Source organism: Schistocerca serialis, chromosome 10 (genome assembly GCF_023864345.2).
Source record: "Schistocerca serialis cubense isolate TAMUIC-IGC-003099 chromosome 10, iqSchSeri2.2, whole genome shotgun sequence".
Lineage (NCBI taxonomy): Eukaryota > Metazoa > Arthropoda > Insecta > Orthoptera > Acrididae > Schistocerca > Schistocerca serialis.
In genome coordinates, this window is record NC_064647.1 from 177,907,243 (window position 1) to 177,917,552 (window position 10,310).

The following is a 10,310-nucleotide window of genomic DNA, read 5'->3' on the forward strand; positions in this document are numbered from 1 at the left end:
TGCTGATTACTACACGGTCCACTCGCAGTAATGTCACCACCTGTGAAAAGCCTCAATAACTACTTTTGCAGCCCAAGACGTGCAGGAAGACAGTCGGTAGCGTCTGGATGGTACCGACCGAGATGTGGAGTCATGTCGGCTAAAGTACTATGGTCAGTTGCGCTGGGTTTTCTCGGTTGGGGATCATTGGTGCTAACAGCCCGATCGAGGTGGTCACACAGAGTCTCGATTGGGTGTAAATCTTGGGAGTTTGGTGGCCAGGAGAGCACGGTAAACTCAATTTGGTACTCTTCTAGGTACATGAAGATAGTAACTGTTCCGAAAGAACAAATACCAATGGTGACCATGCAGCTTCTGTAGAAAGAATAATTAATCGAAACCCTGCCAACAGGTGCCGTTGATATACCTCAATGGGGACAGCTGAAAATGTGTGGCTCGACCGGGACACGAACCCGGGATCTCCTGCTTACATGGCAGATGCTCTATCCATCTGAGCCACCTAGGGCACAGAGGATAGCGTGACTGCAGGGACTTATCCCTTGCACGCTTCCCGTGAGACCCACATTCTCAACTGTCTACAACCTACATTCGTAATGTTCCCGGTCGGGGCACACATTTTCAGCTGTCCCCATTGAGGTATGTCAACAACCCCTCAGCCGGCCGGAGTGGCCGTGCGGTTCTAGGCGCTACAGTCTGGAGCCGCGAGACCGCTACGGTCGCAGGTTCGAATCCTGCCTCGGGCGTGGATGTGTGTGATGTCGGTAGGTCAGTTAGGTTTACGTGGTTCTAAGTTCTAGGGGACTGATGACCACAGATGTTAAGTGCCATAGTGCTCAGAGCCATTTGAACCATTTGAACAACCCCTGATGGCAGCTGAGGGTTTCGACTAATTACCATTGTTTCTAGAGAAGCTGCATGGTCATCATTGGTATCTGTTCTTTCGGAACAGTTACTATCATCATATAGTTAAAGGCTATCCGGCCACTGACCTTTTTCTGTGCGAATTCTCACCCTTTGCTCGAACTCTTACGCGGATCGTCACCTTAGTTGGCGCGAGTAATGAGTGAATGGGCAAATATCCTTTAGGACATTCCGAATGTAGGTCGTCGACAGTTGGGAATGTGGGTCTCACGGGAAGCGTGCAGGGGATAAGTCCCTGCAGTCGCGCTATCCTCTGTGCCCTCGGTGGCTCAGATGGATAGAGCGTCTGTCATGTAAGCAGGAGATCCCGGTCGGGGCACACATTTTCAACTGTCCCCATTGAGGTATATCAACAACACCTGTTGGCAGCTGAGGGTTTCGATTAATTATCATCTAGGTACGCATGTACACTGCGAGCTGTGTGAGGCGTCGCGTTGTCCTGCTGGTAGACGCCATCGAGCCGACTAAAATACAGTGGGAAGCGGTGGACGTGATCCCCAATGATATATGCATACTTCTGTTGATCCATTGTGTTGTGACTTGGCAAGACAGCCAAGCCACTAGGAGGGAGCCGAAAGGCACGCGTTTAAGCTCACGCAGGCTGGCGTGAGGTCTGGAACAGGTAAAGTAATTATACTAGCAAAAAAGGTACGTAGCTTCTGGAATACTTAACTTTAATCCATAATTGGTGAACATCGGTCTGACGGTACATGCATCACAAGATAAATAGCAAATGATAATGGCGCCTTGCTAGGTCGTAGCAAATGACGTAGCTGAAGGCTATGCTAACTATCATCTCGGCAAATGAGAACGTAATTTGTCAGTGAACCATCGCTAGCAAAGTCGGCTGTACAACTGGGGCGAGTGCTAGGACGTCTCTCTAGACCTGCAGTGTGGCGGCGCTCGGTCTGCAATCACTGACAGTGGCGACACGCGGGTCCGACGTATACCAACGGACCGCGGCCGATTTAAAGGCTACCACCTAGCAAGTGTGGTGTCTGGCGGTGACACCACACATTGTACCTTACAAAATGGAGAGAACACCCATGGAAACATTACAGAGACCTTATTGCTCCCTTCCCGTTGCAGGGTGCTTGCTTTCCGAGAGCATACAACGTGATTCATGTGGTTGCGGTGCTGGAGCGAAAATTCCTGCCCTCGTCGCCGGTGAACAGCAGTCAGCGTGGGTGCATGACCGAGGCGCCTGCAACGTTCGCTGAACGCCCGTTCAGGAGTCCCTGTTGGTAGCAGTGCCGGATCTACTATATTTCCGAACGGGGACAAAAATTTGATAGTGGCGCCCATCCCCCTTCCCTCGAGCGCTTGAGATTGGACGTCATAAATTTAAAAAAATCCATTTTTCAAAAGTTGTTCATTTGGTAGCGCACATCCTTCTGAAGAAATGGTTCAAATGGCTCTGAGCACTGTGGGACTTAACATCTGAGGTCATCAGTCCCCTAGAACTTAGAACTACTTAAACCTAACTGACCTAAGGACATAACACAAATCCATGCCCGAGGCAGCATTCGAACCTGCGACCGTAGACTGAAGCGCCTAGAACCGCTCGCCCACACTGGCCGGCCCTTCTGAAGAGTTTGATGTATAATACATATATCTTCGAGTAAATGTAAGACTGTCATTCGGTATTAAGTGTGCCAAAGTGCAGTGGCATGCCTAACCACGCAATATTCTTCTATCGCACGTCGCTGTATTTCACTGTGTGGAATTCAAACGTCTATATTTTGTAATGGAAGCCATCAAACCTACATGCAGGACAGTGGAAATTAAAATGTCCTGTGGTGCCTTTCCTGCTCCCAGTCGACAGGTTTGACATTCTACCCTCGTTAAAAAAAACTCACAATTAATGCTAGGTGGGATTATTTGTGACCGGGAAAATAAGAACTCTTCAGAATATTTGCACTTTTCATTGCGTATTTCTCTTTTGTGTGACGTAAAATTAGGAAACATGAAACCAGTGAAGACAAGAGACAAGCAACACAGGTCCATTTCTTGAGTCCTTAGGTCCCAGCATTTTTTCTCTCTTATCTTGCTACACCTTTATACGACGTGCTATCCTTTGTGCGAAAGAATCTATTACCTCATCATAGTTTGTCAAACGTTTGGCTACATGAAAAATCAAGACGTCGCTTTCTAATACTGAAAAAGCTGTTAGTAAGAATAGTAGCCAACGCTGGTATAGTTTTTCGATCTGATTACGTCTATTTTGTGACTCTCTGTCAGATACAACGAAATAGCTCTATCTAAAATTGCAGCAGTTGTACGAGGATTGACTGAAAGTAAGGCCTCCATCTTCGTAACTCTTCAACAGTTGGTAGCATTGGTATGCGGCAGGTACTGGCTTGCTCCGTAGCCTCTTCTCTACAGCTCCAGTTTGCGGGAAGCCTTAGAACTGAGCGCGAATTAAGCAACGTGCAGTCATTGAATTCTTGACAGCAGAAGGTGTCACCCAAAAGGAGATTCATCAGAGGATGAAAGCTGTTTATGGTGATTGTGTTGATGTGAGTACTGTACGTCGTTGGGCGAGATGTTGATGAGGGAACATCTGACCTGTGTGACAAACAAAGACGTCCTCTGACAGCAACCACCGAGTTTCACAAGCAAAATGTTGACACATTGATTCACGACGATCTAGTATCACTCAGAGAGAAATGGCATTTCACATCAACGTGTGGGTCACGTTATTGCTTCGCTTGGCTGTCGGAAGATCTGTGCACGATGGGTACCCCAGATGCTGACTGCTGAAATGAAAGCACACCTGAAGGTAACGCCTTTCTCCATTCAGTTGTGACAGGAGACGAAACGTGGGTACACCATTACGACCCGGAGACGGAAGGTCAGCGTATGGAACATCGACACAAAGACTCCGTAACGGCTTCAGAAAACTCGTTCATCGTTGGCACAAATGTACCCAATTGGGTGGTGATTATGTGGATAAGTGAATATTGGTAATTAAAGATCACATTCTAAGGATTATTTCTGTATTTCTGCGTTTGATTTATTAAAATATTCTCATCCAAACCCAATTACCGAAGGTGGAGGATTTACTTTTCATTCAACCCTCGTAATACACGCCAAATAAGCGAGATTATTTCCAGAAATGCTCATTTTTCTCTACCTAATTTACATAAATAACGCGAGAGAATACAGGGATATTTCCAAAAATTCGTATGTATTCGTGGCCAATACCAATGAAAAGAGGAAATTTCAGAGTTTTTGGCGGGAGGACGGTGATGGTGTGAGAAGCGGCTAGTAGAGTTCGCGAGGCAATAGGGCCGTCATTCCGTTTCACAGTCAGTCGTGAGTGAGGTGGCGACTGTGGAGCACGAGGTTTACTGCGTTCTTGAGTTCGCGAAAAGTGAGTCGCAAATATCAGTGCAGCGGGCATTTCGTACCAAATTCGGTATTCAGCCACCAAGTCGCAAAATCATTAGCCGTTGGTTTAAGCACTTTAAACAGACTGAGAATTGTGCAAAGGAAACAGCACAGGACGACCGCGTGTGTCAGAGGATGATGTCCGACGGATTCAAGAAAGTTTTGTGCGGCGTTCCAGTAAGTCTACCAACAGAGCCAGTCTAGAGCTTGGAATACCCCTGCCAGCTGTATGGAAAGTTCTGAGACGGCGTTTGCTGTACAAGCCCCACCGATTACAACTTGTGCATGCTCTCAATCCCAGCGACAAAGAGAAGCGTCTCGCATTTTGTGATTATGTGCTAGCAAAGATTGAGGGTGACGCGTTTCTAAAGCGTGCAACTTTTAGCGATGAAGCGACGTTCCACCTTAGTGAAAAAGTGAACAGACACAATGTTCACATATGGAGTTTGGAAAATCCACATTCACCATTGCAAAGGATTATGGCTGTAACCGAGCGGTTCTAGGCGCTTCAGTCCGGACCCACGCGGCTGCTACGATCGCAGGTTCGAATCCTGTCTCGGGCATGGATGTGTGTGACGTCCTTAGGTTAGTCAGGTTTAACTAGCTCTAAGTCTTGGAGGCTGATGACCTCAGATGTTAAGTCCCATAGTGCCTAAGAGCCATTTGAACAAAGGTTTATGGATTATTTTTATTTGGGGAAAGAACTGTAACGGGAATCACGTACCTAGACATGTTGGAACAATGGCTGTTCCCTCAAGTTATGGAAGATTCCCACGACTTCACTTTCGTACAGGATGGAGCTCCGCACCATTGGCACCGTAATGTACGAGGCTTTTTGAATCACTCCCTTCCTCGGCGCTGGATCGGTCGCAGGATCAAATCAAATTAGCACTATAAGACTTTCTTTTAACATCTGAGGTAATCAGTCCTCTAGACTTAGACACCTGATGGAACAGTTTTGTGATGGCGAGTCTCCCAAATATTTTAAGCTTCTGAGGCAACGTAGTCCACTCCTGATGTTTTCACGTTCTGTGTTGCGGCGTGGATGACCAACACCTTGTCAGCCAATTTCCATAGATGCTTACGACAGCCGACCAGCTCCGCCGTTTCCAGTACGCTCGCTGTCATGCTCTGTTCTTCTCCAGAGTAGATTACTCCAGTGGATTTCCCAGTTTGGCGGCCATGGCTACAATGAATTCGCTTTGGTATCTGCTGCGCTTGTACAGGCTGGTCAGAAATGGTGTTGAGGGATAGGTTGTGCTGAGGAGTATCTGTTAAGAAAAAAAGTTCGATACGTTGCACCGTTTCCGAGTTAGTTAACACTGAAGTTAGCCAATCAGACCGTTGCGCGCATAATGCTTAATTCAGGGTTATGGCACGTAGTAAACAATCCGAGCCTTTCAAAAGTTGATGATGAATGCCTTCTCATCCATGCTTAATTCAGGAATATGGCGCACATTAAGCGATCCGAACCTTTCAAAAGTTGAAGTCGAGCTGCCTGCCAGATACAATTAACGTCAGTTGTTCTCATAGCGCAGATGATTGAGCACCAGCCTTTTCAACCTTTGTCTCGGATTCGGTCCTTACTACCGTCTCATGTCCAGTCTTTGTTCGGTTTTAAGAAGCAAAACGAAGAACGCCTTTGGCGACACAGTCTCTGGGGACTGCTTGAATAGCGCGCCCGACGGCCTGATTGGCGAACTTCAGTACTGATTAACTTGGAAACGGCGTAACGTATAGAATTTTTTCTTCACAATTATTTCTCGGCACAACCTACCCTACAGCACTCTTACGAGCATTTCAACCTGTTTCTGCCCACCCTGCGTACTTCCCTTACTGCGTCACGTACCCGGAACGCAGTAGGTGGGAGTCGACCTGTCGTGGCAGTTGCTCATAATACTTTTGGCTCATCATTGCATCACGGTTATGCATGCTTCAACAATTTTTCCATTTCTCCTCTAGCCATTTCCACTTTCGGTTTTGCACTTGAATCGCTGATTGCAGAAACAACACTTGTCCACTGTTTGGTTAAATTGAGTTAAGAGCTGATTTCCATGTTATGGCGCTCCCTCTATCGAATGAATGCAGAAACACCATTTGTCCATCATTCTTAATGGGACAAACAAGATCCCGACGTTATGAGTGAGAGGAGAAAGAACGCTTTTCCACGACTAGCGCTATTTCTGCAGCCCACGTTGGCTAGCCTGTTGTGTAATATCGTCTCTGTGTTCGCACGGTTTTTCTTTTGTCAAGCACAGCAATGTTGAACAGGGGAGATATGGATGTACATGATGGTGGTGAAAGTAGAAAGAGGAAAAAAGGTGTAAAGAATGTTGAGTATCAGCGTGAAATCATAAAAAGGTCTCGAATTAAAGGTTTAGGGCACAAAAACTACAGTAGAAAGTTAGTTTCGAAGAAAAGCATTGGTGTGGACTGCAGGTAAGTAATGTTCTAATGCGAGAGGTTATACGTCAGTAAAATAGTAAACTAATGATTTACTGCGTGACTGAAATATCTGTGTAATTTTGTAGATGTCGTAGAAACTGCTTTGGAAGAATTCCTGAACAGGAAAGAAATGAAGTATTTTCACTTTTCTACAACATGACATCAAAGGACGCACAAGATTCTTATCTCCAAGGGCTGATTACTGTAGGTAATATTTCCAGAAGACGAAGAAGAGTACCAGAAGGAGGCAACTGCAAACCAAAATGCAACAATTTTCAGTATTTTATTAATTCCAGCACTGGACTGTCAGAGTTACGCAAGAAAGCTTTCTTAAGTATCCATGGTGTCACAAAGCAAAGGGTAAGGAAGATAAGCAATCTGCTTGCTTGTGGAAAGTCGCCTAGTGACCAGAGGGATAAAAATGCGCCGGGAAATTAAATCGGTGGAGCAGAAATAAGTTTGATAATTGATCACGTAAATTCCTATCCCCAAAAAATTACTCACTATGGCACAAGAGAACAGCGTTATTTAAATAGCCAACTTAATGTCAAAATCATGCATGAACAGTTCAGATTACGACATCCCCAAGCAAGTGATATTAAGTACGAATTTTATTTAAAAATATTCAAACAATGTTTTTCACTTACATTTGGTTCAAATGGCTCTAAGCACTATTGGACTTAACATTTATGGTCATCAGTCCCCTAGAACTTAGAACTACTTAAACCTAACTTAACCTAAGGCCATCACACAACACCCAGTCATCACGAGGCAGAGAAAATCCCTTTCCCCGCCGGGAATCGAACCTGGGAACCCGGGCGCGGGAAGCGAGAACGCTACCGCACGACCACGAGCTGCGGACTTACATTTGGTCGACCACAAGTTGAAACATGTGGTACTTGTGAAGCGCTTCAAAATAAATTATGAAACAATACACTGAATGAAAAGGCTAAGAGGGTTGCCGCTGCAGAAATGATGGTTCATAAACGCAGGGCTGCAAAGTTTTCTGCTCGTATTGGTGAAGTACAAGTACTGTCTCAAAAAGACAAGGATGCTGCAGGTATTGCCATAGATTTTATGCAGAATGTGTCCCTTCCTACCATTCCAGTTCAGGAAATGTTCTACCTTCGGCAACTCAGTGTCAGTATATTCAATATCCACAGCCTGAAGACAGGATATGCAACATTCTACATTTATCACGAAGGTGTAGCAAAGAAGGGTCCCGATGAAGTCTGCACGTTTCTGCTGGATTACATACGAAACGAGTTGTCACCAAACATAAAATACCTGCATTTGTTTTCAGATGGATGCCCAGGGCAGAGTAAGGATAATGCTATGGTCAGGTTCCTCATGGCAGTTGCAGCATCCCAGCGTGTACTCAGAATTTATCATTATTTCCCGGTCACAGGCCATTCATTCTTACCCTGTGACAGGGATTTTGCAGTGATTAAGAGGAAAATTCGAGCTGTCGATAGGATTTATAGCATCATGCAGTTTGTAGAACTTATTGTTGCTGCAAGTACCTTTAACAAATACCAGATTAAAGTTGTTTCAACAGAGTTTGTACTGGCTTTCAAACAATGGTGGCCTAAATTTTACAAACGCAATGCCTTGTCCCTGGAAACAATGAACAGCAAAGTGCTCTCAAGGAATGAGAAACAATCATTCACCGTTTCAGTATTCATGGAATTTGAATACAACACTGAGTGTAGTGGCACGTCATTGCAAAACCATGCATTGGAAGTCTGGTGACGCACACTTTTCGTTTATTTCTTGATTTAAAAACAACAGTAACTCTACCGACGGCTACAGCATACGTAAAATGTGTACCACTAAGTGAGAAGAAAATAACTGACCTCAAGAAATTGGAGCCATATATCCCTGAAGAGACCCTATCCTTTTACAGAGCTCTCTACAACTGGCCTTCAGTAGACAGCAGAGGACCTGACAGTGAATGATAGACATGGGTACAAGCAATATTTCACTAAGCTTGCTTTTTACCTGATTGTTATTTGTAGTTAAAAGTAGTTGTTCAGAATCTGTTATGTACACATAAAATAAGAATTTTGGTAATGAGAAATAATATAGCTGATCTTCAGAAACTGTTATGTAGCCTAATAATAACAATTTTTATATTAACATAATAAATTTACAAATAAACTGCTGAATAACAGACTTACATTTCTGGCAACCAATTGATTTCAGAAACAGCACATGTCCACGAAATTTGCGTATTTAAATCATTATATAATCTAATAATTACATAATTGAAAATAGAGTCTGGACATCACCAGAAACTGTGCCGTTCAAAGTAAAATAGAGCTGTCAAAGAAAATAGAATTGTCAGGCCCACAAACTTATTTTTCCGTTTTTCTCAAAGTCAACATGCATGGACTAATGCTGTTTCTGCAATCAGTGATTCACTTTTTGTCAGTTTCATTTCTTATACGTCTTCATTTCCTAAATTCTTACAGGTATTTTCTGGTTTCGTCAGTTAAATTCAGTATCTTGTGAGTTATCTATAGATGTGTGCAGACGGCATGTGCCATTATCTGCAGGACCACAGCACAAGAGACCTCTTGGAGTGACGCCGTCTCGTCTTTCCGTTTTCAGGTGAGCTGCGATCAACCACGGAGTGCGACAAGACGGCTGCTGCCAGGTATCGAACGCGGACCCGTCGCCTTGCTGGAGATGTATGTGACGTGAAGCGGCCGCACCCTGTCCGCCTCCTCAGGTGACACAAAGGTGAGACCAGATGTACATAAAGTGTACACCGAGCCCCCGTTTAATTATTACAGCTGATGTGGATCCTGGACTGTAAGGATAGCCGTCAAGCATGGACCGTCCAAAATTGTTTTACCGGGATCTGCAATACACTACATTAAAAATAAAAGAAAATAAGCCTGCTAAATGTCACTCTTCAGAGATTACAGCATTATTTATTTGTTACGAATCGGATGAGCAGTAACCTGCCACTGTTCTTCAATAACGCAATCACTGAGTGACTGTAGGGATGACCTGAATAGAATTTACATGTGACGTAATAATTGACAGTTTGCTCTGGATGTGGAAAAATGTAATAATGCGAATACACTTCTTAATGCTCAAACACAGTAATGGTTGCCCGATGCAGGAACACTGAGCTGTGGAAAGTGGTGTGTTAGCATCCCACAATAAAATGCCTGGCAGAGGGTTCAATGAACCACCTTCCGGTGGCCGAGCGGTTCCAGGCGCTTCAGTCCGGAACCGCGCGACTGCTACGTTCGCAGGTTCGAATCCTGCCTCGGGCATGGATGTGTGTGATGTCCTTCGGTTAGTTAGTTAAGTAGCTCTAAGCTATAGGGGACTGATGACCTCAGATGTTAAGTCCCATAGTCCTCGAGGCCTTTTGAATCTTTTGTTTTTGAACCACCTTCGAGCTGTCTCTCTACCGTTCCCCTCTCGAACGGCGCGCGAGAAGAAAGAGGGCTTAATTTTTTCTGTGCGAATCCTGATTTCTCCTATTTTATCGTGATGGTCGTTTCTACGTATGTAGGGGGGTGCCAGCAGAA

The 10,310-nt window shown here is 44.8% G+C and overlaps 1 long non-coding RNA gene across 1 annotated transcript in view; it reads left to right on the forward strand.

The window, feature by feature from the left end:
• Positions 1-9,483, forward strand: part of LOC126425271 (uncharacterized) — an 89,725-nt gene extending 80,242 nt beyond the window's left edge. Inside the window, exon 3 of the long non-coding RNA XR_007576275.1 lies at positions 9,373-9,483. This is a non-coding gene — a long non-coding RNA (uncharacterized LOC126425271). The remainder of the gene's footprint in view (positions 1-9,372) is intronic.
• The last annotated feature ends 827 nt before the right edge of the window (positions 9,484-10,310 follow it).